This window comes from Pinus tabuliformis, chromosome 9, assembly GCF_031772625.1.
Source record: "Pinus tabuliformis cultivar Carrire ecotype Pingquan chromosome 9, CPIR1, whole genome shotgun sequence".
NCBI classification, from domain to species: Eukaryota; Viridiplantae; Streptophyta; class Pinopsida; order Pinales; family Pinaceae; genus Pinus; species Pinus tabuliformis.
Genome location: NC_142307.1, coordinates 1,695,596,466 through 1,695,613,074, shown reverse-complemented (window position 1 = coordinate 1,695,613,074; position 16,609 = coordinate 1,695,596,466). Strand labels below are relative to the sequence as shown.

The 16,609-nt window shown below is 34.7% G+C and overlaps 1 pseudogene across 1 annotated transcript in view; it reads right to left on the bottom strand.

Moving 5' to 3' along the window:
* The window catches only part of LOC149155406 (eukaryotic translation initiation factor 3 subunit B pseudogene), a 169,547-nt pseudogene that overhangs the window by 42,701 nt on the left and 110,237 nt on the right, over nt 1-16,609 (bottom strand). The gene's annotated exons all lie outside the window — the stretch shown is intronic.

Genomic DNA, 16,609 nt, shown 5'->3' with positions numbered 1-16,609 from the left:
AATGGATACCAAATTTGAACGAGTAAAGATAAATTTCCATGGAAATTAAAATTAGCCTTAACACTGATTCACCTCCTCCCTTCTTAGTATTAACATTGTTTCAAACAATTTATATCAGAGCTAAGCCCCTTCATGAATAGCTTAATCTCCAGAAGGTAGATAAAATGGAAATAATGGCTAATCAAGTTTTGTTAATAGAAGGAGTTCCATTCTTAAATTGATTAGACTAAGAGCTCTGGAAGATCAGAATGGAAGCCTATTTGATTGTATTCAATGAAGACATTTGGTTGTATGTGATATATGGAGAGAGGAATGATTTCAATAGAGAATCTAAGAAAATCATCATGAAAGGGTTATATAAGCCAGATGTTCATAAAGTGAGGAATTGTGCATCAGTGAAGGAAATGCTAGACATATTGCATTGTCTTTATGGAGGAGAAAGCTACACATCTCAAGAGGAGGTCGAAGAACCTTGTTTCTCAAGAAGTGAACCTAAATCTTTGAAGGCTATTAATAATTAGAAGAGGAGAAAGAAGAAAAGGAAGAAGACATCGCAAAGGAAAGATGCTCAAAATATTGAAGATATTTCCTCCTATGAGCAAACTGTTAATCTTCACTCCAAGGATGGTGAAGAAGAAGACCTGGATGAGAGTCAATAGTGCTCAGAAGGTATGTTTTTGCTTTGTGATAAGTGTAAAGTAATATGTCATTTATTATCTAGATGCTCATGTGAATCACTTGAAGATAGAGATAGTCGTGCATCTAATAGCAGTAATAAAGATAGACCCACTTTAGTAGCAATAGAAAATGAGGGATCCTCTAAAGAATAAGAGAATAGGGGTATCACTAGAAGTCATGAAGATGGAATACTCCTCAGACCAGTGGAAGATTCTATGGACACAGAGATGGATTTATATCTTTATGGTGGCTCATCCAACACCTCTGATAGTGAATAAAATGATATAGATGAAAGGGTCTATTTGGGGAAGAAGTTGATATTTGCTATAAAAGATATTAAGGAGATATCATAAGAAAATATCAAGCAAAAGGAGCAGTTGCATGAGTATGAGTCTAAGAATGAGAAGTTGAGAAAAACAATAGTTGATATAAATTCTCAATAAGAAGAAGCTAGAATATTGAATGGAAGGCTAACCATTTAGCTAGATGATAGAGAAGCTCATTATGAGATACTACAAGATGAAGTAGTCTCATTAAGACATGATCTAGAAAACAAAAATAAAGAAGTGTCTCAACATCAGAAGCTTAGGGAGAGCAAGAAAGTCTTGGATGAGATGATTGCCAAGAAAATATCCCCTCTCATCAAATCTAGGTTGGGTATCAAATAAAAATCAAGCTCCACAATTGTGAAGGTTGAAGTGTCAACTTCCTAGGTAAATTTAGTTGGAAATTCCAACAACAACAAAGGACAAGAAGTTGTTGAACTTCAGCAACAAAATTGAAAGCAGTAATAAGAAGAGAAAAAAAGGCAACTATAGTATGCTAAAAAGCAACAACAAGGAGAGAAGCAGAAGAGAAATAAGCAACATCAAGAAGGAATGCAAGGGAATAATGTGAAATTCCATGGAAGGTATAAGAAGAACCAACATAGGTGCTTTCCCCCTCAAGGACAAAGCCCTCAAGGTAAAGTTTTCTTTAGTTCTCAAAATTCCTCTTAAGGGTATTGTTTTTCTTGCAATAATTCTGGTCATAAAGCCATGGATTGTAGATGGCATGCAAGAAAACAAAGTGTGTGGGGAAATAGTAAGAGAAGGCATGATTACAGTAGTAGAGGTCATGACAACAATGCTGGAAGATATGGTAATTTCTCTACCCCATTCTTAAGCCATATTAAATTCTACAATTGTGGAAACTTTGGGCACATGGAAGCAGGTTGCATACATGAGAAGTTGAAGCATGCATCCTAGATGATGCAGTGAAATGAAGCAAGTCAACCATTAAGGATTAATAGAAATAAAAGAGTAGATGAAGACAGGTATGTATTCAGTGCTCTGTGTAAAGAGAGCATTTTGAACATTCATGTCTAACCCTTTGTTGAGTCTTGAAAATGTCATTCATTTCCATTACACTTTCACTATTATGTCCATTATTTCACCTCCATTTCACTACTATGTCACCACATTCATCCCACTTTCATTATCATTGGGCCACCTTTATGTTTTTCCAATCTTTATTATTTCTAAGCCTTTTAAGTGAATTTGTGGTTAAACATTAGAAAATAATGTGCATATGCTTATACCTAACAAATGGGTTGAGATTGTTGACATGTGTAGGTTGAAAGGAGGCTTCTAGAAGACCCTTATGTGGCACTCTAAGGCCAAATTCGAATTGGTTGGAAAGAATCATGGGATCATGAGGATATGTGTCACATCTCCTAATTGTATTGTAACTCTAAAAAGACATGTGTCTTATCAGTTCCTATTTTGATTAGGACTCTAGAGGTAGAGGGAGAGATTCATGGACTATCATTAATGAGATGGCTCTCATCTTTTTGTATAAATAGGAGATCTCTCTCCTTCATTTGTTAGTCTTTTTAGTCCCTAGTTCTTAAGTTTGTAGTTCTTCCTTGATGGCTTTTGAAAGCTTTGGAGAACTTTGTTGTACTTTGTACTTTTGAAGAAATTGAATAAAGCTTTGATGTTCTCAACATGGAGGGAGATGTGAAGTAGATGTCATGGAGCATATTAGGATGTAAGGTAGAGTAGATTTCATTTTGTAAATATTGCTTTGTAGAATGTAAGGTAGATTAGATTTTTCATTCATGCAATTTTAATTCATGCAAGTGTGTTTAATTTTGCTTTGATTTCATAGGTGGTAGAGGGCCCCTGCCTTGTATAGTTGTCATTTAATTTTGCATTTTATTTTTCTCATGTATATTAGTTGTACATAACAAAGTTGTTTTGATTACTGTTGTTTTACATTTTTCTCATGTATATTAGCTGTACATAAATTGCTTTCAAGTTGATTGTAGATTAGTGATGCACATAGCCTTTTAATGACTAATGAATGACATGATAGAATCATCTTGTCCTTTTGCTGAAGCAGCAAGGATACTGGGTCTCATAGTCACTAGCTCATTGTTTGGTTATTGCATTTTATTTTGATTGAACTAATGACATGATAGAATCATCTTGTCCTTTTGCTGAAGCAGCAAGGATACTGGGTCTCATAGTCATTAGCTCATTGTTTGGTTATTTCATTTTATTTTGATTGAACTAGTTGTATATTCACACTTTTGTTTAAATACTAACTCCATCAATAACATGTTTTAAGTTATTTTAAAGTGCTAATTTTTGGAAGTTACCATTAGGGACATAGGCCTTGTCTTGAAATATTTATCCATACTTGTCCTTTAAAAGTATTCTTAAGACCTTAGAATAGGATTTCCATTTGCATTAAACACTTTAGAAAACCAACAAGAACAAAACCCCAAAAACAAACATAAACTATAAAACAACGAAGTAAGAGAAAGGTTAACTAAGCACATATAGTGCACCACACTTCATCAGTTTACGATACCCGGATTGATAATTTATGTAGAGCAATTTAAAACATTAAATTGACTAGACACCCTTCATTAGATATTCATTTATTGTATATTTTACACTTTGATCTTCACCTCCTTATATAGTTTTATCTTTTTTCAACACCTCGAACCAAAACAACACTTAAAACATATGGTATTCTTAGACGGGATCAAGTGGTCGTTACTCTTCTCAATATTGTGTGCTATTACAATGGTATTGACCCTTGGTATTCTTTATCCTTAATTTTCCATCCCATACATGCTTTTCCTTCTGTAAAAGTGCATGCATACGTATACTCTCTTTTTGTTCCGTGAACCCACTTGTATATGCTACTTGGACTAGGTTAACCCACATATACAACTTAATATAGCTTAAGACATTATTTTTCTTCAATTTATTGATTCTGATCTGTAATCCTTTGTTCCATCATACTGTTCCATTACTTTGTTACCTCTAAACAATGTGATTTGTCATCATACATCACTTTTGAACTGATTCCTCTGAACTGTCCTGCATTTTTTCACAGTTGTAAACACAATTGCCATGTATTATGTTACATCATGTTTATGCCTTCATCAAGTATTCCATTCATAAAGTAGGTTGTCATCAAGGACAAAACTAACACAAACTTTCTGTATCAAACCTTTAACCATTCTTTTGTTCCATCATCCTGTAACCTTTCATATCTCTTGTAGATTCATCTAGTTACCATATACAAGTGAGTTGTTCTGCTACAAGTGAGCTTCCATCAAGGAGAACACATGCATCATAATGCCAAAAATATCCCCCTTTGGACTTGATGGAAACTACTTTGGTGTTTGGTCACCACAACGTGTAAATAACATCAAGACAAGCACCAAGATGTTTAAAAAATCAAATTTAAATGAAGACTTCCATATATGAATTGTTGAATATGAACATTGATCATGCTCCCCCTAGGCACACGCTGAACTCTCTAATGAAACTCCCCCTTAGTACATGTTGAGATGCACTATACTGTCCATCCTCCCCCTGAGCATATGCAAAGTATGCAGAAATATTTTTGAAAGAATAACATGACGCTATAACTCAAATATGTGAGTATGACCTTCCTATCACCAATGACTCATACATACGTCAATCACCTAGCCAGGTGGAGATACACCAAATAACTCAACCACTCAACCAAGTCTGATTACATATTTGACATGATCTCAAAAGTTCATACATGACTAAATATACAATTATTACATCATAGGTATTTACATGACCTTTACATCAAATGATATACATGACATTTATAACAAAGACCAAAGGTCTAAACAAGACCATGATAGTCATTAGCAACTATCATACACCATATATGATATGCACCATAAGCATCTGTTCGCAGCATCTAGACCAGCAACTTGTAGATGTCCATCATCGGTTCGCAAGATATGACTATGTAAATATCACCACCAGTGAAAAAGTATGCTGCATATAGATGTCAACTCATCCTCTAAATAAAAGCCTTAACATAACCTTCCATGAATCAACTAAGCATATGTCATATCTCCAAGCAGTAATACAAAACCACTCACATCATATCATATGTATTTAAAAACACCATAGTCATCATTTATGACCATAACATCATCATCGTAGCAAGAGCTACATGATCTTTCCTTAATAACTCTCAATATATCAACCATGTCTCTTCACTAGTGATTTTTCCAACATCCCACATCTGATAAGAATCAACCATGAAAATCAACATATGTGAGAATCAAGCATGGCATCATAAAATAAGAAGTCATCATCATTATGTGAGTAAGCCATGTCTTTAAATAGTCATGTCTCAAATAGATATGTCTTCATGAAACCTACAATAAAACCATTCTCTTGGCCAACCAACATTCTTTATCAATGTGTAATTTAAGTAATCATCCATGTATCCAACATAATATGTATCCATCACAGGGATAGAAACATGTATCTAGCTTCTCGTCAATCTGAAAATCAAACCATGAGCTCACAGTCATCTATCAAACATTCTTGATACCATCAAGAGAAACAATGCTCAACCAATATACCATGTGAGAGCCAAGAACTATGGGAATCCTACACCATAACTGCACTGTATGAACTTTATGCATCTTTGAAGGCATGATGACATCATCATAAAAGAAATGAGTGACTCATCATCAAATAATGAAGTTGTGTGCAATAGTTTTGTTCTTCTCTTTGAACTTATGAAGATCACCATGTAAGCAACATAACTATATGAATCATCAAAACAGTCATCGATAATCATCCATAAATCTGATCTGAATAACAACTATGTGGCTCAAGAAATATAAGTATCATTTCAGACTTCATCATAGGCAACCCCTGACTGCGGCATAGCATGATGCATCATTTAAATACTTCAACAACATAAGCATCATCACCATCATTATGTACAAAGGACTTATAATCATAATGCCAACAATGCGTTATTAGAAGTATAGCATATTCTTCCCCTGAACATGTGCCAATTGTTCACTGTCAGATCTGATCATTGCAAATATCAGTAAGAACCATCAAGTCATCATCATCAACTAGTTATATATCAAGTCATCAATAAATTGTGAGAGCCAAAAGCACTTCTAAAAAATCATCAACTGTATGTAATCATCAAACATCAAACCATAAAAGACAATTGATAATTATCTGAACCATATCAGACCCTTTTCCTCAGTCTGTCCCACTATTTGTTCATCAAACCAACATATACACGACTGTTCAGTTTCAAAATCGCATATATACGCGACTTGTCTTCATAGTCTCTGTGTATGAAAATTGAAACATTGAAACTTCATACTTCCAGTTGCCCATGATTCTGTTATGACTATACTTGGTCCTAGAACTTTTGCTGAAGCATCAGTTCCAAGAATATCATTACCATGATATTTCTTCATCAAAGACTCTATTTTTCTCTTGTCTCTAGTTATGTGATGAGCACATCAACTATCATCTTCATTTTCAGGTGCGAAGAGAGAAAGTTCACACCTTATCTAATCTTCCTTTTCTTGATTCTTGGTGGATTCATCTTTATCATTTTTTCATATATAAATATTCTTATTTGATTGCTTACCATATTATCTACGACGATCCATAGACTTGTCCCTCCATTCTTTTGCTATATGCCCAAACTTGTTACAAGTATAAGATGTTATATGTTTCATATTCATTCTATAGCAATCAATGGCTTTGTCACCAAACATATTGTAAGAAAAATAATATCCCTTAAAGTACCTGGAAGCTGATGATCTTTTTGTGAGATGGTTATTAGATTGAAACATCCTACTTCTGCATCTGGCTGCAACATGTCCAAAATTATGACATATAAAAAATTCAACATTATTCATCAGAGGAAAGAATCAATTAACACTTCCATAGTTAGGAGTAAATGGTTTTCTTTGAAGAATTTCTTTCCTTGGTTGTTGATGGGGTTGACATATTATCTCCTTGTTAAGCATTATAGATTTTCCATTAGAATTCCTCTCCTCAGTTTGTGAGCTAGATTCACCTTTAACAGTTTCATGAAAAACAATACTAGATTTGATGGTAGGAGACCTTTGACTACTAATAATACTATCCAAAATATTAGTACTATCTTGAAATTGTAAAAGTTTATCCTTTTCTTCTAATTTACCTTTTAGGATATTTACCTCAACTTGACATTGCTCTTCCTTTTCAAGATACTGCTTCTTCATGATTTCTTCAACTTTTATTCCTTCTTCCACTTGTTGCCTTAATTTGAGAACCTCATTTTCTTATTCTTCAAATTCTTTAAGTAGTTCTTCATTCTGCTTATTTTAATTTTTAAGATCTTATTTTAGAGAGACGATCACAGCTTCAAGTCCTTCAAAATAACTTGTTCTTTCTATAATTTCCTTGGTTGTTGTATCCTTTTTCATTCACTTCATCCTGCAACCTTTGAATTTGATCTTCCTTTCATTTGTACAAATTCTTTATTTTGTTTCCTTTCTCCAACTGAGTTTTTAATTTGGTAATCTATTCTTTGTAGGTACACTCCCTTTTTTCAAATAGATCTTGTTGATCTCTAATTTTTCTTGTGATCCTTTTAACTTATGCCTCTATATATATTTCACTTTCACCCATAAGAGAAAATCCAGTTCTTCCACTATCACTTTTGTTATGATCAATGTCGCATGAACAGAGAAATGTATCACCAGAAGACCAAAAATTTGTACCTGATAATTCTTTTGCTTATTCATCTTCAATCTGAGGTGAATCTGAATTTGAATCCTTACTTCCACCTAATAACCAATTATCTCTCATGTTGTCATTGTTCCTTTGAGATGTATTATTCTTCTGAGGTGCTTCTTCTTTTGCTTCCTTCCCATTGTCTCGACTGATCTCCTTCAAGCGATCAAGCTTATGCTAAAGGACCCACTCTGATACCAATTGTTGGGAATAATACCGAGAGGGGGGGTGAATCAGTATTTACAAATCAATAACTATTTTACATTTCATATTCATATTTCTATATGCGACTTTACTGAATCAAACCTGCGTATGCACATGACTTTTCTTAAGGAAACTAGCATATATCCAGTGAACTTATAATTCAGTTAATTGATATGTTTGTCTGCATCCATTGCATTAGTACTTTATTAACCATTAGATAAGTAGTGAACAAATGGAGCAATAATAAAATAATCCATCACACACAAGCAACACACATGAACACCAAAATTTAAGGTGGAAACCCAATGTAGGAGAAAAACCACCTATTGTTGTTGTCTCTGACTTCCTTTTAATATAAGAAAAACCTGTTTACAATCTTGTATTGGTGTAGACTCATACCAGTATGCAGGCACCCACCTGCAGAAGGCTACAACCTTCTCTCATTCTCCAACTTCTACTGGAAAGAAGCTAAAATTCCCTAGCTCTTATATGAGCTGATATGTTTACTAGTACGTAGGCGCCAACCTACAGAAGGCTAATACATTCACTCATTCTCCAGCTTCTACTGGAAGGGAGCTCCAACCCCCTGATAAAATCACCAGCCACTACTGGTAGGAAGCTTTGACTTCCTCATTCAATGCTCCAACCTTGAGTATTGTCTTGGGACCAGATTTCATAAATTTTCAGACTGGATACTCCTGGCACACAACAACACAATATGTAGGCCACGTTTCATCAAATTTTCATATTGGACATGTCAATAACATTGAATCTTTAAATCAATCACCACTGCAATATAACCATCAAATAAATCTGCATCAATCAATCATTGAAACTCAATCATCAACCTCTAATATAACTCAAACCTAGTCATCAATCTTTGAATCAACCACAACTGAATCAATCAATCACTGAAACCTCTAACATAACTAAATCACCCAATCATCAATTTCTGAATCAACCACAACTGGATCAATCAATCACTGAAAAATCAATCAACTGACACTTAATCAAAATTCAACCAATCAACTGGAACAGACAGATCACTGTAACCAATATATAGATCTGAACTCAGAACACTCCATAAACAATTAGAACCAACTGCAACCTCAAAAATCATATGTCAGAATGTATAAGCTACTTCAGTGAAGCCAACCTGGATGTATATGCTACTTCCTTTAACCCAACCTACGTATACCTCTAAAAATATTGAATCATAAAACCTCTGAACCAAAAAATGTACCAACCAGTGACATTCTAAAGATCTACTATCAAATTACAGAGTTATAAATAGATAGCAGAAAAGATCACCCTTCTCACTTAATCAATCAACCAGAATCAATCACCTTATACGATCATATTTACTTTTAGATCTTATTAAGACATCATTGAAAAACAATAGTAAAACAACAAAATTGATCATATAGATCAGTCATCCTTGAAAAACATGATTTTATTTTGCATGCACTACTTGGAAGTGTCGAACCAGCATGTATACACGCCTTCACCAAAGCGAACCAGGGTATAGATCTACAAATAATAACTTATAACTTTTTAGATATTATAGACTTTAAACATACCCATATCATAGCATTTAAAGGACAAAACATTTGATAGTACTTAGATATAGCATATCCATTATCAGATCACATAATGATAATTCATTTCAGGTCTTGTGATCCTAATCCAATATTTGATCTCATCCATAATCAACCGCTCAGGTGCATACTTAGTTCAGATCAAGCAAAGCATTAGAAACCAATAGCATGCATATTTTCTTTTGATATAACCCTTCATCAGATATTCATTTCTTGTATCTTTTACACTTTGCTCTTCACCTTGTTATATAGTTTTATCCTTTTTCAATACCTCAGACCAAAAAACCACTTAGAACTTGTGGTATTCTTAGACGAGATCAAGTGGTCGTTACTCCGCCCAATATTGTGGGCTAATACCATGGTATTGACCCTTGGTATTCTTTATCCTTAATTTTCCATCCCATACATGCTTTTCCTTCTGTGAAATTGCATGCATACATATATGCTCTTTTTGTTCAGTGAACCTGCTTGTATATGCTAATTGGACTAGGTTAACCCATGTATATAACTTAATATAACTTAAAACATTCTTTTTCTTCAATTTCTTCATTTTGGTCTATAATACTTTGTTCCATCATCATGTTCTTTTATTCCATTACTCTGTTACCTCTGAATAATGTGAGTTGTCATCATACATCGCTTCTGAACTGAATCCTCTAAACTATCCTGCATTTTGTCACAATTGTAAACACAACTTCCATGTATTCTGTCAAATCCTATTTATACCTTCCTTAAGAAGTCCATTCATAAAGTAGGTTTTCATCAAGGACAACACTACACAAACTTCTTGTATCAAACCTTTAACCATTATTCTATTCCATCATCCTATCACCTTTGATATCTCTTGTGTAGATTTATCTAGTTACCATATACAAGTGAGTTGCCATCAAGGACAAAACATGCATCATAATGCCAACATTCTCCCCCTTTAGACTTGATGGAAACTAATTTGGTGTTTGGTCACCACAACCTATAAATAACATCAAGACAAGCAGCAATCTACTCAAAATATCAAATGTTAAATGAAGACTTCCATATCTAAACTACTTAATATGAACACTGATCATGCTCCCCCTAGGAACATGCTGAATTATCTAATCAAACTCCCCCTTAGTACATGTTGATATGCACAATATTGTCCATGCCCCCCCTGAGCATATGCAAAGTCTGCAGAAATACTTTTGAAAGAATAGCATGACTCTATAACTCATCTATGTGACTATGACCTTCTTATCACCATTGACTCATACATACATCAATCACCCAACCATGTGGGGATACACCAAATAACTCAACCACTCAACCAAGTCGGATTACATATTAGACATGATCTCAAAAGTTGATACATGACTGAATATACAATTATTACATCATAGGTCCTTACATGACCTTTACATCAAATGATATACATGACATTTATAAAAAATACCAAATAATTAAACAAGACCATGATAGTCATCAATAACTATAATACACCATATATGATCTGCACCATAAGCATCTGTCAGCAGCATCTAAACTAGCAACCTATATATGTCCATCATCGGTTCACAAGATATGACAATGTAAATATCATCAACATGTGGAAAAATATGCCGCATATAGATATCAACTCATCCTCTTGAAGAAAAGCCTTAACATAGCCTTCCATGAATCAACTAAGCATATGTCATATCTCCAATCAGTAATACAAAACCATTCACATCATATCGTATTTATGTAAAAACACCGTATACATCATCTATGACCATAACATCATCATCGTAGCAAGAGCTACATGATCTTTCCTTAAAAACTCTCAATATTTCAACCATGTATCTTCACCAAGGATTTTTCCAACATCCCACATCTGATAAGAATCAACCATGACAATCAACATATGTGAGAATCAAGCCTATCATCATAAAATAAGAAGTCAACATCATTATATGAGTAAGCCATGTCTCCAAATCCTCATGTCTTCAAATAGATATGTCTTCATGAAACCTGAAATAACACCATTCTCTTGGCCAACCAATATTATTTATCGATGTGTAATTTATGTAATCATCCATGTATCCAACGTAATATGTATCCATCATATAGATAGAAATATGTATCTAGGTTCTCATCAACGTGAAAAGAAAACAATGAGCTCACAGTCATTTGTCAAACTTTCTTGATACCATCAAGAGAAACAATCCTCAACCAATATACCATGTGAGAGCCAAGAACTATGGGAATTTTGCACCATAACTGCACCATATGAACTTTATGCATATTTTAAGGCATGATGACAACAACATAAAACAAATGAGTGACTCATCATCAAATAATGAAGTTGTGTACTCTAGATTTGTTCTTCTCCTTGAAATTATGAAGATCACCATGTAAGCAACATAACTATATGCATCATCAAAAGAGTCATCCATAATCATCCATAATTCTTATCTAAATAACAGCTATGTGGCTCAAGCAATATAAGTATCATCTCAGACTTCATCATAGGTGACCCATGACCGCAACATAGCATGATGCATCATTTAAATACTTGAACAACAAAAGCATCATCACCATCATTATGTACCAAGGACTTCTAATCATAATTCCAACAATGGATTATTAGAAGTATAGCATATCCTCCCATTGAACCTATGGCAGCTATTCACTATCAGATCTGATCATTGCTAATATTAGTAATAATGATCAAGGAAACATGATCAACTAGTTATACATCAAGTCATCAATAAATTGTGAGAGCCAAAAGAACTTGTAAAAAATCATCAACAATCTGTAATCATCAAACATCAAACCAGAAAAAACAATTGATAATTGTTTGAACCATATCAAAACCTTTTCCTGAGTCTATCTCACTATTTCTTCATCGAACCAACATATACGCGACTGTGCAGTTTCGAACTCGCATATATATGCGACTTTTCTTCATAATCTCTACGTATGAAAATTGGAACATGTAAACTTAATACTTTTAGTTTCCACTGAATCTGTTCTGATTGTACCTGGTCCTAGAACTTTTGTTTAAGAAATAGTTCCAAGAATATCATTACCATGATGGTTCTTCATCACAGACTCCATTTTTCTCTCACCTCTAGTCATGTGATGAGCACATCCACTATCATCTTCATTTTTGGATGAGAAGAGAGAAATATCACACCTTATCTAATCTTCCTTTTCTTGATTCTTGGTGGATTCGTCTTTTTCATATTTTCTGATATAAATCTTCTTATTTGATTGCTTACCATATTGTCTACAACAATCCAAAGACTTGTCCCTCCATTCCTTTTCTATATGCCAAACTTTTTAAAAGTATAACATCTTATATGTTTCATATTAATTCTATAGAAATCAATTGCTTTGTGACCAAACATATTGCAAGAAAAACAATATCCCTTAAAGTGCATGGAAGCTAATAATCTTTCTCTGAGATGGTTATTAGCTTGAAACATTCTACTTCTGCATCTGGCTGAAACATGTACAAAATTATGACATATAAAACATTCAACATTATTCACTAGAGGAAAAAATTGATTAACACTTCCATAGTTAGGAGTATATGATTTTCTTTGAAGACTTTCTTTCCTTGGTTGTTGATGGGGTTGACCTCTTGTCTCCTTGTTGATAATTTCATATTTTTCATTAGAATTCCTTTCTTCAATTTGTGAACTAGATTCACCTTTAACAGTTTCATGAAAACCAAGACCAGATTTGATGGTAGGAGACCTTTTGTTGGGTCCCTATAATACTAGTGATTACCCCATTACTATTGTAGTTATACCCCTTATTTATATTGATGTACCCATGTAGTGCCCATATTGTTACTATTGTGCCACATAGAAGCCCACTATTGTTATTGTTGTGCCCTACAATATTATTGTTATGTAGGCTCTGATTGTATTGGGACCACTTAGACTCCTATATATAGAAAGGAGGTATTTTCATTTGTATCATCCAAGAATTGTTCATTTATGTAATTTAAAGGAGGTTGCCCCCTCGAAGAGGCTGAATTCTAAGGCGTGGATCTCTCTTTTCTATCTTTTTGTGAGCTGGTTTCATAACATTTGGTATCAGAGCTTTGGATTCTAGGGTTTCGCTGCTCCAAACAGGTCATCGTGGCATTTTCGCTATAACTTTTTTTCTGGGACGTTTCAGAAGTCGCAAAAAAAACCCATTTGAGAAGAATTGGCGCTGAACCTTGGGTCCGAATTTCAGAGCTTTTCTCGCGATAGTTTCGGAGATATGATCTGAGGAAGTTGGTCTTTTTGCAGACTCCTGAATTACATTCAAAACAGGTGACCTGGGGAAAATCGTCATAACTCTCTCTCTGAGGATCGGATTGAAATTTCGTAAAAAGGTACAGAAAGAGGACGGACTGTAGTTTCGTGTGCGGGTGTTTCAGATTCAAAGGTTGAAACAGTGACTCGTGGCACGTCGTACAAGTTCGCTCTACTGAACCAGTCTAAAAGCAAGTCACTGTGGGAGATTTCACATAACTCTTCCTTGGAGAATCCAATTTGGCTCAGACTTGTGGCATTGGAAAGAGGACGCAGAAGGCTACTACAGGTAGCAATTTCAAAATTGGAGGATCTGAAATTACAGAGATACATCAGATTCAATATCAGGCTTCTATAAAGTGAAAAAAGGTGTGTAGTTTTTTTTTTAATTTTTGTGTAAGCTTGGTTTAACGGAATTCAAAGGGCATAGTAAAACATTATTATCGGTAACTGATGCCCCGAGGAAAAAAAATGAAAACACCTAGTAAGGAACCTGAAAGCTCTAGCATGACTCATGAAGAAGAGGAAGAAATGCTACATGATATATCAAAATTACAAGAACAAGTGCAACAAATGTCACGCTCACAAAAGCTAACAGAAGCTAAGGTAAATGGCGTGGAATCTAAGATAAAGGGAATGGAAGCTAAGATGGATGGCATGGAAGCTAAGATTGATGCTAAATTTGATGGCATGGATGATAAGATGGATGAATTGAAGAAGTTGCTACAAGAAAGGGTCACTAATGGTGAAAAGGTAGTAAAGGAAACTCATGATGAGAACAAAAGAAATGTTAATCATGATTCCATAGATCTAATGTTGGATCGAAGACTCACCATGTTCCAAAAATCGATATGAGGAAGTTTGATGGCAAGGATCCCGCCACATGGATATTACAGATGGAGCAATTCTTCGATCTCAATAATGTGCAAAACACACAAAAGGTACGTATGGCAACTTTATATTTGGAACCAAATCAGTTTGTATGGTATCAATGGCTTTGTTCTCGTAAACAATTTATCACTTGGGCAATTTTTACGGAAGAATTGATAGCACATTATGAGGATACAAAAAGCAACACTTTTTTTAGCCAATTGATAAGTCTCAAACAAAAGGGTTCAATAATGGAGCACATTGAGGAGTTCCAAAAATTGAACATAAGGGTAAAAGATATTCCAGAGGAGCATAGGATTGATGTGTTCATAGGGTCTTTAAAGGATAATATCCAACATGATGTGCGCCTTTGGGAACCTGATTCATTAGAGAAGGCATTCAGGTTAGCAAGAAAAATGGAAAGCAAAATTATGGCAACTAGGAAGCATACCATTCACAACTATAAAGACGGAAGTGTTGTTGCCCATAGTCTTCCACAACCTACAAGGTTGACACCACAACAATTGGAAGAAAAAAGAGCAAAAGGGCTTTGTTACAATTGTGATAGCAAATACACAAAAGGTCATAAGTGTGCTGAGAAGAAATTATTCTACATAGATTGTGAAGAGGAAGAAGAAAAGGAGCAAGAAAGGTCAAAAGAAGAGGATATATTCCAGGAACAAAGCCTAGATGAAGAACAAATAAATCCGACCATATCTTGTAATGCATTGGCGGGAATTACCACTCCTCAAACCATCAAGATAGAAGGACAAATCAAGAAGAAAAAGGTAATAGTGTTGATTGATTCAGGAAGCACCCACAATTTTATTCATTGTAGGGTAGCAAAAGAATTGAATTGCTTCCTATATCCAGCACCAGAGTGTCAAGTGATGATTGCAAATGGAGGAACAATAAATTGTTCTGGAAAGTGCCATAATATCAAGCTATCCATGGGAGAATATGTATTGACTAGCCCAATGCTTTCCATTCCAATGGGAGGTGCTGATGTTGTACTAGGAGTCCAATGGCTACAATCCTTGGGTACAATAGCTTTTAATTTTCAAGAACTTTTCATGAAATTTTCTGTGGAAGGAAAGGAAGTTGAATTAAGGGGTATTGCAGGGAAACCAGGAAAGATAATCAGCTCTAATGGTATGACAAAGCTTCTAAAAAAGGAGCAAAGAGGTGTAATTGCACAATTATGTTCGCTAGATGTTTCCACATTGGAATCATCTATTTCTCCAGATCTCCAAAAAGTCCTGGACAATCATTCCAAGGTATTTGAGACTCCCAAAGGTCTCCCACCTATGCGTGATCATGATCATGCTATTCATCTGATTCCAGGAAGTGTTCCTCCAAACATCAGGCCGTACAGATATCCCTATGTCCAAAAAAGTGAAATTGAACGTATGGTTGCAGAAATGCTAGAGGCTGGTATAATTCAACCGAGTCAAAGTTCTTTCTCAGCTCCAGTAGTATTGGTGCACAAGAAGGATGGATCATGGCGCATGTGTCCAGATTATAGGGAGCTCAACAAGCTCACTATTAAAGATAAGTTCCCCATTCCTGTTATTGATGAATTACTGGATGAATTGCATGGATCAATTTACTTCACCAAGTTGGATCTTCGTTCGGGATATCATCAAATCAGAATGAAGATTGAAGACATTCCGAAAACAGCATTTAGAACTCATGAGGGTCATTATGAATTTTTGGTCATGCCTTTTGGCCTTACCAATGCACCTTCAACATTTCAAGGTTTGATGAATTCAATTTTCAAACCATTCCTTAGAAAATTTGTGTTAGTATTTTTTGATGATATACTAATCTACAGCAAGTCTTGGAAGGATCATGTTGAACATGTTGACAGGGTGCTACAACTATTGGA